Consider the following 11,990-nt stretch of genomic DNA (forward strand, 5'->3'; position numbering starts at 1 on the left):
AGATTTTCAATGCCACAGGAAGGAGCTTTAGCTCATTAGAATGCGCAGTTTGCACCCTGAAAAAAAAAATCTGTGCTGGTTGCAAAAATGCAGACGTGTGTAGGGGCCCAGCGGAGATTAAAAAAAAAAAAAACCCGCTAGCTCTGCAATGCAGGATCTGCGAAGTTTTGGTGCGATGAGGAAATGTGGGTCGTGATCGCTTCATTTGCTTGTTCCTGGTAACCTACTGTCCGCCTGACTCCAGCACGGTCTCACATCCCAGGGAGAGGCGCTGCTGCTCAGAAACGGGGTCACGGGCAGGGGGCCGGAGCAGAGGGCGGAAGTGGGGGGTTGGGGTTAGTCCTCGGAGTAGGACTCTAAGGGGCTGGGAGGGCCAGGTGGATGGGAGGGGACACTTCCATGAAGGATGGAAGCTGAGCTTCTCTTTCACACTAGCGTTTGTTCTCCAGCTGGACCGGGGTTAGTGTGAAGTTCTTCCAGATCCCCCCACCCCCCACCCCACCCAGCCCTCAGTTCCTCCCTATCCCCAGTTGGCAAAGGGACTTTCCTTTTCCTGTCCCACAGACCACTGTTGCAGAAAGAACCCTGGCTTCGTGTCCCTGACCCCACAAATCCCTGAACTCTCTTTGTTCTGATCCTGGAATGGGCACTTGCTGCATCTCTGCGTGGCATCCTCCTTCCTAGAAAGAGGGGACCAGGCAGCCTGTTTGGGGAGCCCAGGCTGCAGGGAAACCAAGTCTTGGCACATCAACTCCAGGGGTAGGCTGGCCACTCGGTGCTCTTGGCTTGGGGAGGCCCCTTTGTTCACCTTGGGGCCTAGGGCTCTGGGCTGTATAAACGCCAAGGGGCTGCCTGGGAGGAGAATAGCCTGGAGAAACCTTGTTTCTTTCCTGGGTATTTCCTCCCCCAGTGGCTCAGGAGAGACAAAAGGAGGCAGAAGCAGGATAAAGAGCAGAGAGATAAGGAGAAGGGAGCCTAGTGCCCTTTTGCTCCTTCCCCATCTTCTCTCCTGTTTCTCTGGCCCGCGGATGGCAGGGCCGAGGGTGTTTGTGCCGGCCCAGGCTCACGCGGGCTGCCGGGTCACATGGCCTGGGCATGTGCAGCCTGCTCCATTTCTACCACAACAACTCGCTCATAAACAGCCCGGCTGCTGCGGCGGTGGTGGCGGAGACATGTGCGAGCGAGGGGGTGGGGCACGTGGCCCTGCCCGAGCCAAGGGAAGGCTCTCTCTTGCTCAGCACTGCCTCTCCCCTCCCAGCACTGCCTCTCCCCTCCCCACACTGGTGCTGCCTCGCCACAGGAAATTCCTAGTGCTCCTTTGCTCCTACTGCAAAACATGTTTTTGGGAAGTGACTTTCAACAAGGATGGAGTCGACAGACTATTTTAAACGACACAGAAGAGATCATCAGTCCGACACAGACTTCTTCTCGCCCTTGCCCTATCTTTCTTAGATCCCTATCCATGTTGGGGTTGAGGGCTGAGCAGAAGTCACGTGTTTCCAATTCTCACCTGTTTCTTCCTCTTAAACTATGTAATATTGGAAACCAAACAGGTCCCCATGGTGAGCATTGGGGCAACCACCCTAACGCAGTGATTCTCAGGATCTGCTGGTGGTCCAGGATTAGTAGTGGGGTCAGCGTCATTGGGGAACCCGTTAGAAATGCAAACTCTCAGGTCCCATCCCAGGCCAACTGAATCAGAAACTCTGGCAGTAGAGGCCAGCAATCTGGGTTGTCACCAGCCCTGCAGGTGATTCAGATGCATGCTCAGGTCTGAGAAGCACTGCTCTGAGCTCTTTGTTCCCTAGCAGTCAGTCCTGCAGGATCTAGCCCAGGATCTGGGGGAATGCCCACCTTCCCCTTTTGTGCTTCTTCATCTAAGTTTAGCCAGAGAACACAACCAGATTCAGTTTGACTCAGTATAAAAAGTGTTTATTGAGCGCCTACTGTATACGAGGATTCTAGAAATGAGAGCAGGCTAAGTAGTAGGAAAATGAGTGACTGAGATCTGATAAAGGGACGGGAAGGTACCAGGGAAGAACAAAGGAAGTGAAGGCTAGGGTGGTAATTATTATATCCTTTCTCCTCCTTACCTACTTTTCTCCCTGTCCTGAGGATCCTATTAGAACGGTTGATTTCGGTTTAAATTGTTTTGAGGCTGAAGGTAGAAATTGGTCCCTTGTCTATTTTTGCTGGCTCTGGGAACCCCTAGCTAGTTAGAGCCATAGGTCCTTGACTCCCCACACATAACTAAGAAAATATGAGCACCATGTATGGGTGTGTGCACGCATGTGTGCGCGCACACACACACACACACACACACACACACACACACTCCTGGGGATCTCAGAGACAGGGGTAGGGAGAGCCAAGAAAAGGAAAGAGGTCCCAGAGGGTTGGAAGTACCCCAGGCAAAATGAGTTTAACAGATAACAAGCAGGAAAAGTCTTTCAATGGGGGAGGTGGGGACAATTCTGGCTTACTCCAGCTTCCTGAGACCCAGAAACTGACCAGAGGAAGCAGAAGGTCTCTAAGGCAAATCACAAAGGCTCCTGAGAATGAAACCTGCGTCAAACCAGAGCGATATGGGGGAATGGGCATCAGATCAGAAGGGCTCCCTTTCACAGGCAAACAGAACAAAAGTGAGGCACGGCCCCTCTCCTCTGGTCTTTTCTCCTCCATCACACATTGCCCCTTAGGAGCAGAGCTCCCATTACTGTCTCAAGCATGACTCGTTGACTCCTGGCCTCTCCCTGATTCCTTTTTTGAGAAATACATTCTTTCCTCTGTTCTCATAGAGACCTTTCTCTCACTTGTCTCTGCAAGGGTTCCTTTCTGTGCCTGAAAGGCTTTGGGCTCAAGGAGCAGACAGCCCTGCAGGCTCAGCCGCAGTGACCTACATCAGCTCTCCCCTAGGCCCTGGGTGTGGGGGCTGAGGTTTCAAGATAGGAACTTGGGAATCTGGCACAGGTCTGCAGATGACGTCAGGGAGACTGGCTGCAAAAGTGGCACTGAGGGACCGCAAGGCGAGGGGTACTGCAGGACTGAGTTTCACTTTGTCATTTGTGGACAACAGCAGAAGACAATCAAAACCTCGAATACTAAAACATTTCCGAGCAGTGACCCCTTGGATGGGAGCCAGAGGTCTCTGACAGTCCTGGTCTCTATTCACTAGATTTGGAACTGGTTTCTGCCTGCTCCCCATTCTTGCTGAACCCACCCCCGTCTGCTGCAGCTGGCTGGAAAGATTACCTTGGCCTTGATGTGGACCAGTGAGTTCAGATTTTAACTGATTTCTTTCAGGATATGAAGGCTGAGTAGAGGTGGTCAGATATGCAGAAATCCACTCCCGAGCTTTACTATATAGAGACCCATGTACTTCCTGAGATCTGAGGTTCTGAGAAGGATCCAGAAGAAGCCCCACAACCAAATTACCATTTACAAACCCCTTACCTCAGGACCCTGGCAGTTGAACCTCTCCCTGCTATAGACTCCTGGCACAGGAAGGCAGGTTCTGAAATAGGTGTTTTGCCTCTCTCTCACTATAAACCACAGTATTTAGCATGTCCATCGCCTCCAGATTGTGGATGTTTTGCCCTGGCAAGGAAACGCTATTGTGTGTGTGTGTGTGTGTGTGTGTGTGTGTAGGGGGGGATTAGGTGGTGGTGACAGAGAATGATAGATGAGCCTTTTACTTAGCAGAGAGAGGGAGAGAGAGGGAGAGAGAGCGAGAGAGCGAGAGAGCGAGAGCGCGCTCATGAGGGAGAGAGCACGCAGGCAGGGCAGGACTGGATGGCTCTCCTCTCCAAAGGGCTTCCCCTCCGCCAAGCCCCACCCCCAAAGCCCAGGAAGTCCACAGCCGGGCACCCAGCCAGGGTGAGAGCATTCCTCAGGACTCTGACAAGCTGGGGGGTTGGGGGGAGTGGGGGGAGATGGTGGTGGTGCTCCCACCCGGAGGACAGCGAGAAGGGAAGGAAACACGTGGGGGAGGAAATGACCACAGAGAAGAGGGTGAGGGTAAGAGGTGGGAGCTAGTTCCCAGTGCCACAAGTCCCTTTTAGAGAGAGGGTTGAGGCAGGATTCCTTCCCAACGTCCATGCGAAGGGTTTGTAGCTTCAGAGCAGATGACCTCCAGGTCACCTCTCTGAGCAGGGCTGTCAATGACGTCTCAACGCTGTCCTCTGGAGGTTCTCTCTCTTCCTCCCTCGCTCCGGGGCTGTGGTTGAGCTCGGGAGCCCCCGAGTGGCGAAACTCTGGAACTGCAGCTGGGCAGGGGGAGGAGCCTAACGCGTCTCCCTCTGTCTCGCCACCGGGGCCCCTCCCTTTTCCTCCTCTAAACGCTGGACTCTGGAAATAGCACCTGGTAATGGGAGTGTTGACAGATGCTGAGTTATAGGAGAGCAAGTGTCCCTAGTCTTTAATGTTCTAGCTTAACTCGCTTTTCGGCTGTTTCCCTTGAAAATAGGTCCCCTAGGACACCTCCCATTCCCTTCCACACACTGCTCCTTAACATGCCCCTGGAGAGCCGGCTACTTGGCTATAATAAGGTCCCCCTCTTTGAGCCCCAGGACCCGTAGCTCTTGGACTACCATTCATGACCTCTATGACTTTGAGGGACAAATGGCCCTGTGATAATTCTGATTTTTTTAATGTTTTATTTAAAAAAATTTTTTAAATGTCATTTAAATGTTTTAAATGAGCTGTCAGCACAGAGCCTGACACTGGGCTCCAACTCACTGACTTCGAGATCATGACCTGAGCCAAAGTTGAATGCAACTGAGCCACCCAGGCGCCCCTATTTTTAATTTTTAAAAAATGTTTATTTTGAGAGATAGAGAACAAGTGGGGAGGGGCTGAGAGAGAGGGAGACAATCTCAAGCAGATTCTGCACTGACAGTGCATGAGGGGCTTGAGCCCATAAACGCTGGGATCATGACCTGAGACAAAATCAAGAGTTAGACACTTAACTGACTGAGTCACCCAGGCATCCAGATAATTCTGATTTTAAATTTGCCATTCCCTACCCTTCCTTCCTGAGCACTGCTGATAGATAACTCTTTCCCCTGGTCAGCTTCCAAGCACACGCCTTCTATCATTCCAATTCCCCTTGCAACCTCTCAACCTCACATCTCATGTGGGGAAAAGGAGTGGGAAGGCAGATGGACAGAGCTAGGTCAGAATCGTTTTCCAAAGAAAACCAGTTCCCTCTGTTTGGTTTCATTTTACCTATATTCCAACTTTTCCTGGTTAGTCCTCTTGTTCCATGGATCAAGACTTCCCACTGGACTAATTTTGCTGTCCTCCCCACCTTTCCCTCCAACATGATCCCCTGTGCTCTTCCTATTCGGGAAAATGTCCTTAATGCTGAGAAAAGAGACTCTGCTTTGGTAATAATTTATGTCAGCTCTCGAGGAATACTAGCTCACAGAGGAAGAACTGCTTCCAGTGTTGTTGGGGAAGGGGAGGTGGTGGAGGAGGCAAGAAGCAAAACATTCACTCTAGGAGAAGCCGTGTTCCCATTATCCAGCCTGTAATTAAAGAACTCTCGGTTCTTTTCTGGTATCTGAGGATCTCAGAGAGCTCTGCCAACAACAATGAAGAACTCTAAGGGAAATAGGAGTTGGAGTAGAGGTAACCAACTGTGCACTGAGGGACTAAAACTTCATCCAACTCCACCCCCAAAGCCGTTTTCTTTGATGATATCCCTGCTGCTCTTGAATTGCCTGTTTTATTTACTTTTATTTTTTAAGTTTATTTATTTAGAGAGAGAGAGAAAGGGCACATGAGCAGGGAAGAGAGAATCCCAAGCAGGCTCTGCACTGTCAGGAGGAGCCCTACCCTGGGGCTCAAACCCACAAACCACAAAATCATGACATGAGCTGAAGTCAAGAGCAGGAGGACCAACCGAGTGAGCCACCCAGGCACCCCACCTCATCTTTTAAATTGCATGATCCTTAATGTTATTGAGCAGCGAGCTATACGGCATGAAATCATTTTAAGAGATACAGCCACATTCCCCTCTTGCACTGCACACCTCAATCAACTTTTCCCTTTCTCCCCAGGTTGCTGCCCCACATTCACCCTGAAGGGGGCACTTTTGTTCAGTCATTGGTGCCAGAGAAAAGGGAGCCCCGGGAAGAAAACATAACAATTGGTCACGTGCTGGGGGGGATTTCGCAGGGGTTGCTGGGACAGGGAAGGGAGGTCCACGTGGAGTGGGCGGAGCACGCTGAAAATTTTGGCGGGGCTGGCAATAGGAGAAAAATACCCAAATTTGAGTTGTGATTTTATTAAAAAAAAAAAAAACGGCGGCGGAGAGGGTGTGTCCTGCCCTCAGAGAGGGCCCTGCAGAGGGGAGAAGGGAGCGGCACACTCGCGTCCTGCTCGCGGAGTCCTGGAACGCAGGGCAGGGTTTCTGCCAGAAAGAGCTTGAGCCATATCGAGCTTCGGAGCCGGAAACCTCCGTGGCTCGGTGCTGGTTCCCCATCCCCCAACCTTTCGGAGAAGGGAAAGGTGGCCTCTCTCCGGTGGTCTCATTTCAGAGCCATGTGGAGCTGGGCTAATGCCAGCCACGCAACATCAGTCTTTATTTACCTTTCCAAGAGCCTCAGGAAGCCGCCCAGATCAATCCTCTCTCTCCTTGGGGAGAAGCCAAAACAAGCCTCTTTTTACTACCTAGTTCTGCCCCACTGTTAGCAGGGAAATTCAACTTCATACAGTCTTTAAGCTGGAAGGGCTCTTAGTGATGATCTACTTCAATTTTCTTGGGGAAACCAAGACCCAAACAGGTAACAGGGCTTGCTACCTGCTCTTTCCACGCCATAGGCACTCCCTTCCAGGAATGTGGGTCATAGAAGTGGAATTCCGCCATCCTAAATCCTTAGAGTAGTGATAGTGTTTGGCTTTAACTCCAACCATACCCTTAGCCAGAGGGCAAAAGGGAATGGTCATTAGTTCATTATGGATAAAATAGGCAGAGGATTGTTTATGGGTCTCCTGGTTTTGCTAGGTGCTCTCACAGTAGGCAGCTCCACTTTTCTCCCTCTGGCCTTTACTCTTTGATACCAGGGCTCTTATGTGTTTTAGTTCAGGGATTACCACAGTTTAAAAATCTAATGATTTGGAAGCAAGAATTCTTAGAAGAGCTTCTTTTCCCAGGGTTAAGTTTTCTGGTGATTTATCTACCTCATCCTGTGACTTGAGATCAAGAATATCAGACCTCCAAATCCAAAAAGTCCAGCCTTTTGGCTTTGGAGGAGAAAAGCATGTTTACTTAGTTTGGAGTAGTGAAATATTAGACTTTGGAGCTGTAAAGTTTCCAGGGAAAAAAAATGTGGGGGACTTATGTAGAATTGCCGTATTCTGTTTTGCCAAGTAAGGACAGTAAAAAAACTACCACCAATTGCTATTTACTATCACTATTATTTCACAAAAGCAAGTATATTTTAACACACACAGAATAGGAAACATATAATCTCAGAATAAATAACAGTTCTAAGCCACCCTGCATTGATTTACATGGGTACTACATAGTAGGTTTTTCTGTTTGTTTGCTTTGTTTTCTCCATTTTGTTGTAGATTGGTTCCAGTTTGGTCTATTGGTCTCTAGACTGGTGGTAGCAAACTGCAGCCTGAGTGCCAAATCCAGCCCAATGTTTCTTTTTGTATTTGCTACAAGCTAAACAAAGCTAAGAATTTTTTAAATAAATTTTTAATGTTTTATTTATTTTGAGAAACAGAGTTAAGATTTAAAAAAATTTTTTTAAATGTTTTATTTATTTTTGAGAGAGAGAATGAGAGCAAGTGCCAGGGAGGGGCAGAGCGAGAGAGAGAGAGCTCTGAACCGTCAGCACGGAGCCTGACACGGGGCTTGAACCCATGAACCTAGGCACCTCTAAGTGTCCAACTCTTGATTTCGACTCAGGTCAGGATCTCACAGTTTTGTTTTGTTTTGTTTTGTTTTTAATGTTTTACTTATTTTTGATACAGAGAGAGACAGAGCATGAGAGGGGGAGGTGCAGAGAGAGAAGGAGACAGAACCGGAAGCAGGCTCCAGGCCCTGAGCTAGCTGTCAGCACAGAGCCTGACGCGGGGCTCGAACCCACAAACGTGAGATCTGACCTGAGCCGAAGTCGGAGGCTTAACCGACTGAGCCACCCTGGCACCCCAGGATCTCACAGTTTGTGAGTTTGAGCCCCGCGTTGGGCTCTGTGGTGACAACATGGAGCCTGCTTGGTATTGGTATTCTCTCCCCCCGCCTCAAAATAAGTAAACATTAAAAAAAAGAAAAACAGATTTGGAGGCACCTGGGTGCCTCCGTTCATTAAGAGTCTCACTTTGGATCAGATAGAGAGGCAGACAGAGAATCCCAAACAGGCACCATGCTGTCAGCGCAAAGTCCTAAGACATGGCGCTCGATCCTGGAAACTGTGAGATCATGACCTGAGCTGAAATCAAGAGTTGGATGCTCAATTAACTGAGCCACCCAGAGGCCTCCACCTGCCTTTCCCTCTGTATCTCCACAACCGTGGTACCTTAGATTAACATTTGTCATAAGCCACCCTTATTCACCCTTAAGTCTTTTGCAATACAATAGCAGAGTTGAATAGTGCAAGAGCCCCATGACTGCCAAAGCCTAAAATATTTACTGTCTGGCCCTTTAAGAATAGGAAGGCTAAGGGGTGCCTGGCTGGCTCAGTAGGTGGAACATGCCACTCTTGATCTCAGGTTCTGAGTTTGAGCCCTAGTTGGGTGCAGAGATTACTTTAAAAACAACAACAACAACAACAACAACAACAAAAATTGGTCAGCCAACTCTGGAAAGTTTTCAAACTTGAGGGGGTATCAGAATCACCTGGAAGGCTTGTTAAAACACGGACTGCTGAGTCTCATCCCAGCGTTTCTGATTCTTTAGGTCTAAAGTGAGAGGCCTGAGAATTTGCATTTCTAACAAGTTCCCAGTGATGCTGATGACACAGGACCACATACCACTAGTATCTTAGATTCACCACGTGTCATCTCACACTTTGGGTAACAGCCTTCACACTGGCCTCCTGCCTTTGGTGCAAAGATACAAATATTGAAATTAGCTTTCAAAAACAAATCTGGTCATTCCTTACTTTGCTGGAAATCCTTTGATGCTTCACTTTGGCTGGCAAATTATCCATTCCTTGGCTGGACCTCATAATTTGTTCTCAACCCACTTTACCTGCTTTATCCCCTATACTTCTCTGCTATCCAAGCTAAACTCCAGCCAATTCCTCTCATTTACTCCAATCTATCCTTTTATCCCATGCCTTTGTAATGTTCTCACTTCTGTCTGAAATGTCTTCCTATGGTCTCGACCTTTAAGACCTACCTCAGTTGCCACTTCCTTAACTCCTTCCAGATGGTGTGTCCTATCTTCTCTGTACTCTTAGACACATTTTTCCCTAGATTTCACTTTTACTATATTAATGTTATAATTGTCACTGTCAACCAAGCTAAAGGTCAAGGGAAGATGCTTTCTCTTAATATAACAATATTGCTCATTTATTCATTCAATGAATGTGCCTACTTTGTGCCAGGTATGGTTCTAGGTGCTAATGGTACAGCAGTGAAAAAACATGAAGCTTATATTCTAGTGGGAGAAGATACAAACAAGGTAATTACATGTTTGAAGGTATTAAGGAAGGAGAAAAATAAAGCAGAAAAGCAAGGGAGGGAGTTTGGAGGGGTGTGTGAGTTCACATAGGGTGGTGACCAGATAAGGTCTGATGAAGAGATGATATTCAGTTAAGAACTGAAGGAAGTGATAGGAGGGCATGTGGATCTTGGGAAGAAGAGTGATCTGAGTGGAGGGAATAACAAGGCAAAGGATGTGAGAAGGCAAATACCAGGTGTGTCTGAAGGACAGCAAAGAGTGGAGTGTGGCAGGAGAGTGAATAAGGGAGAGAAGAGTAGGAATTGAAGTCAGAGCAGTACCAGAGGGCCACATCTTGTAGGCCATAATGATTTTGGTTTTTCCTCCAAGTAAGATGGGAAGCCAGGAGAGGATTTTTAGCAGAGAAAAAACACGATCTCACTCATGTCTTATCAGAATCACTATGGCTGCCATCTTGAGAACAGACTTAAGGCAAAGGTTGAAACTGAAGGACTAATTACAAGGTTACAGCAATAGAAAGGTATGATATGACTATAACTAAGACAAAGGTGGAAGTTGTGGTATGTGAAGGTGTGGGATCATGGATATATATTTTGAAGGGCAGTGGAATTAGAGATTGAGTGGATATAGGTGAGAGAGAAAGAGAGGAAGGCTGTAGAAGTAGGATTTGGATGAGGGAAATTCAGGAGTGAGATTTTAGATATAAGTCTGAAATGCTGGTTAGACATCTAAGTGGATATGTCTCCTAGACAATTGGATATATGATTAAGGGATGAGTCTGGGAAGAAGATAATAAATTTGGGAGTTGTCAGTGTAGAGATGGAATTGGAAGTCTTGACACTGAAAAAGAACACCATATTCCAGGTGCCTGCCACCACACCCCCCTTTATTGGTATCCCTAACCCCAATACTTCCTTTGCAGATCTTAGGCCATACAGTCTGGTGGAAGAGGGCTGGGACTCTCTCGACATCTTAGCACATGCACACCCACTTGTGTAAAACTTCCAGTGCTTCACGCTTGGGCCCACAAGGCCGAGACATAGTTTTAATTAGAGGTTTTCACATGAGGCCAAAGAATGTTAGTCATCTCCATCTTCATATGGATTGAAAAAAAATACACCTCAACAGAAAAACAATCAATTAAAACTATTTAAAAGTTTTCCCACAAGGAACTGAGGACTTGCTGGTTAAAGTTACATGGAAATTGAGACACGCGCGTGCACACACACACACACACACACACACACACAGAACATTGAGAGATAGGAAGTGCTCCACATAAGAGAGAATCCTAAAGTATTCCTATTCCCAGTAAAGACAGAAATCCTTGGGGCGCTTGGCTGGCTCAGGAGGAAGAGCAAGAGACTCTTGATCTTGGGATAGTGAGTTCAATCCCCACACTGGGTGTGGAAACTACTAAAATAAATAAATAAACAAACAAACTTAAAAGTGATAAAAATTCCTTCTGAGATTTTTGCATCGACTCTTCAGGAACCTCCAGCAGATGCTAGAAGTGACTTAAGAAGGCTGGAGAGACGGCCGTTGAGAAAGAACTGTCGGTAGTTGGCAATCCTTCATTCCAGGGAGGTTGTGGCAAGAACTCCCTAGGCAGCAGACATCATGGATTTTCCTCCCTCTGGGAACCAGCGGTCCCTCCGTTTCTGGTCTGGATCCCTTAGAGACAAAGAACTTCATTCTCTCCCAGACCACAGTGGGGCTGCTGGGGAGTGGAGGGGTGGAGGGGTTAGAATTCTACCCCCCAGGAAACACCCACAGGCTCAGACAGGAGCCCGAATCCTGACTCTGGTCCAGGAGGCGTGCGGTGCTGCTGCCGGGGCCGCAGGGGCCCTCCGGCGAGGGCCGGGCCGGCTGCCAAGGTGCCCGGGGAAGGGGCCGCCCAGCGCAGGCCGGGTACGGGGAGCGCTCCGTACACTGCCCCGAAGGGCTCGTCTGCTCCTGCAGCCCCCTGCCCTCCTCTCCATTCTCTTGCGCTCCTTTTTCCCGGGGAACCTCCGCATTCCCCATCTTCCCAAAGCCGCCTTCGCCCTTTCTTCCCTCCCCGCGACCGTCCCCTGAGTACCCCCCTCCTTCCCCAGCCCACCTTCGCCTCGCTCCTCCGCGGGCTCCTGGGTCCTCGCCCCACATCCCTGGCCTCCCCTCGCCGGCCCCCAGCGCCCAGGGCCCCCGCGGCCCCCTCCCCGCCCCCGCACGGGGCAGCGGCGGCCCCTTTCACAATAGCGCGGCCCGCCTCCCTCCTCTCCGCTCCCGGTTCGCTCCCGCCCGCTCCCCGCCTGGCGCATGCGCCCTCCGGTCGGCGGCGGCTGCGGCGGTGGCGGCTGCGAGCGGC

General features: G+C 49.2%; 1 long non-coding RNA gene across 1 annotated transcript; it reads right to left on the reverse strand.

Annotated features, from left to right (window-relative positions):
• Positions 1-11,086: 11,086 nt before the first annotated feature.
• LOC115282707 lies at positions 11,087-11,837 on the reverse strand. Its single transcript, XR_003904724.1, has 2 exons — positions 11,745-11,837; positions 11,087-11,363 (listed from the first exon to the last, which is right to left on the reverse strand). It is a non-coding gene; the product is annotated as an uncharacterized LOC115282707 (long non-coding RNA).
• Positions 11,838-11,990: the final 153 nt, after the last annotated feature.

This window comes from Suricata suricatta, chromosome 17 (assembly GCF_006229205.1).
Source record: "Suricata suricatta isolate VVHF042 chromosome 17, meerkat_22Aug2017_6uvM2_HiC, whole genome shotgun sequence".
NCBI lineage: Eukaryota > Metazoa > Chordata > Mammalia > Carnivora > Herpestidae > Suricata > Suricata suricatta.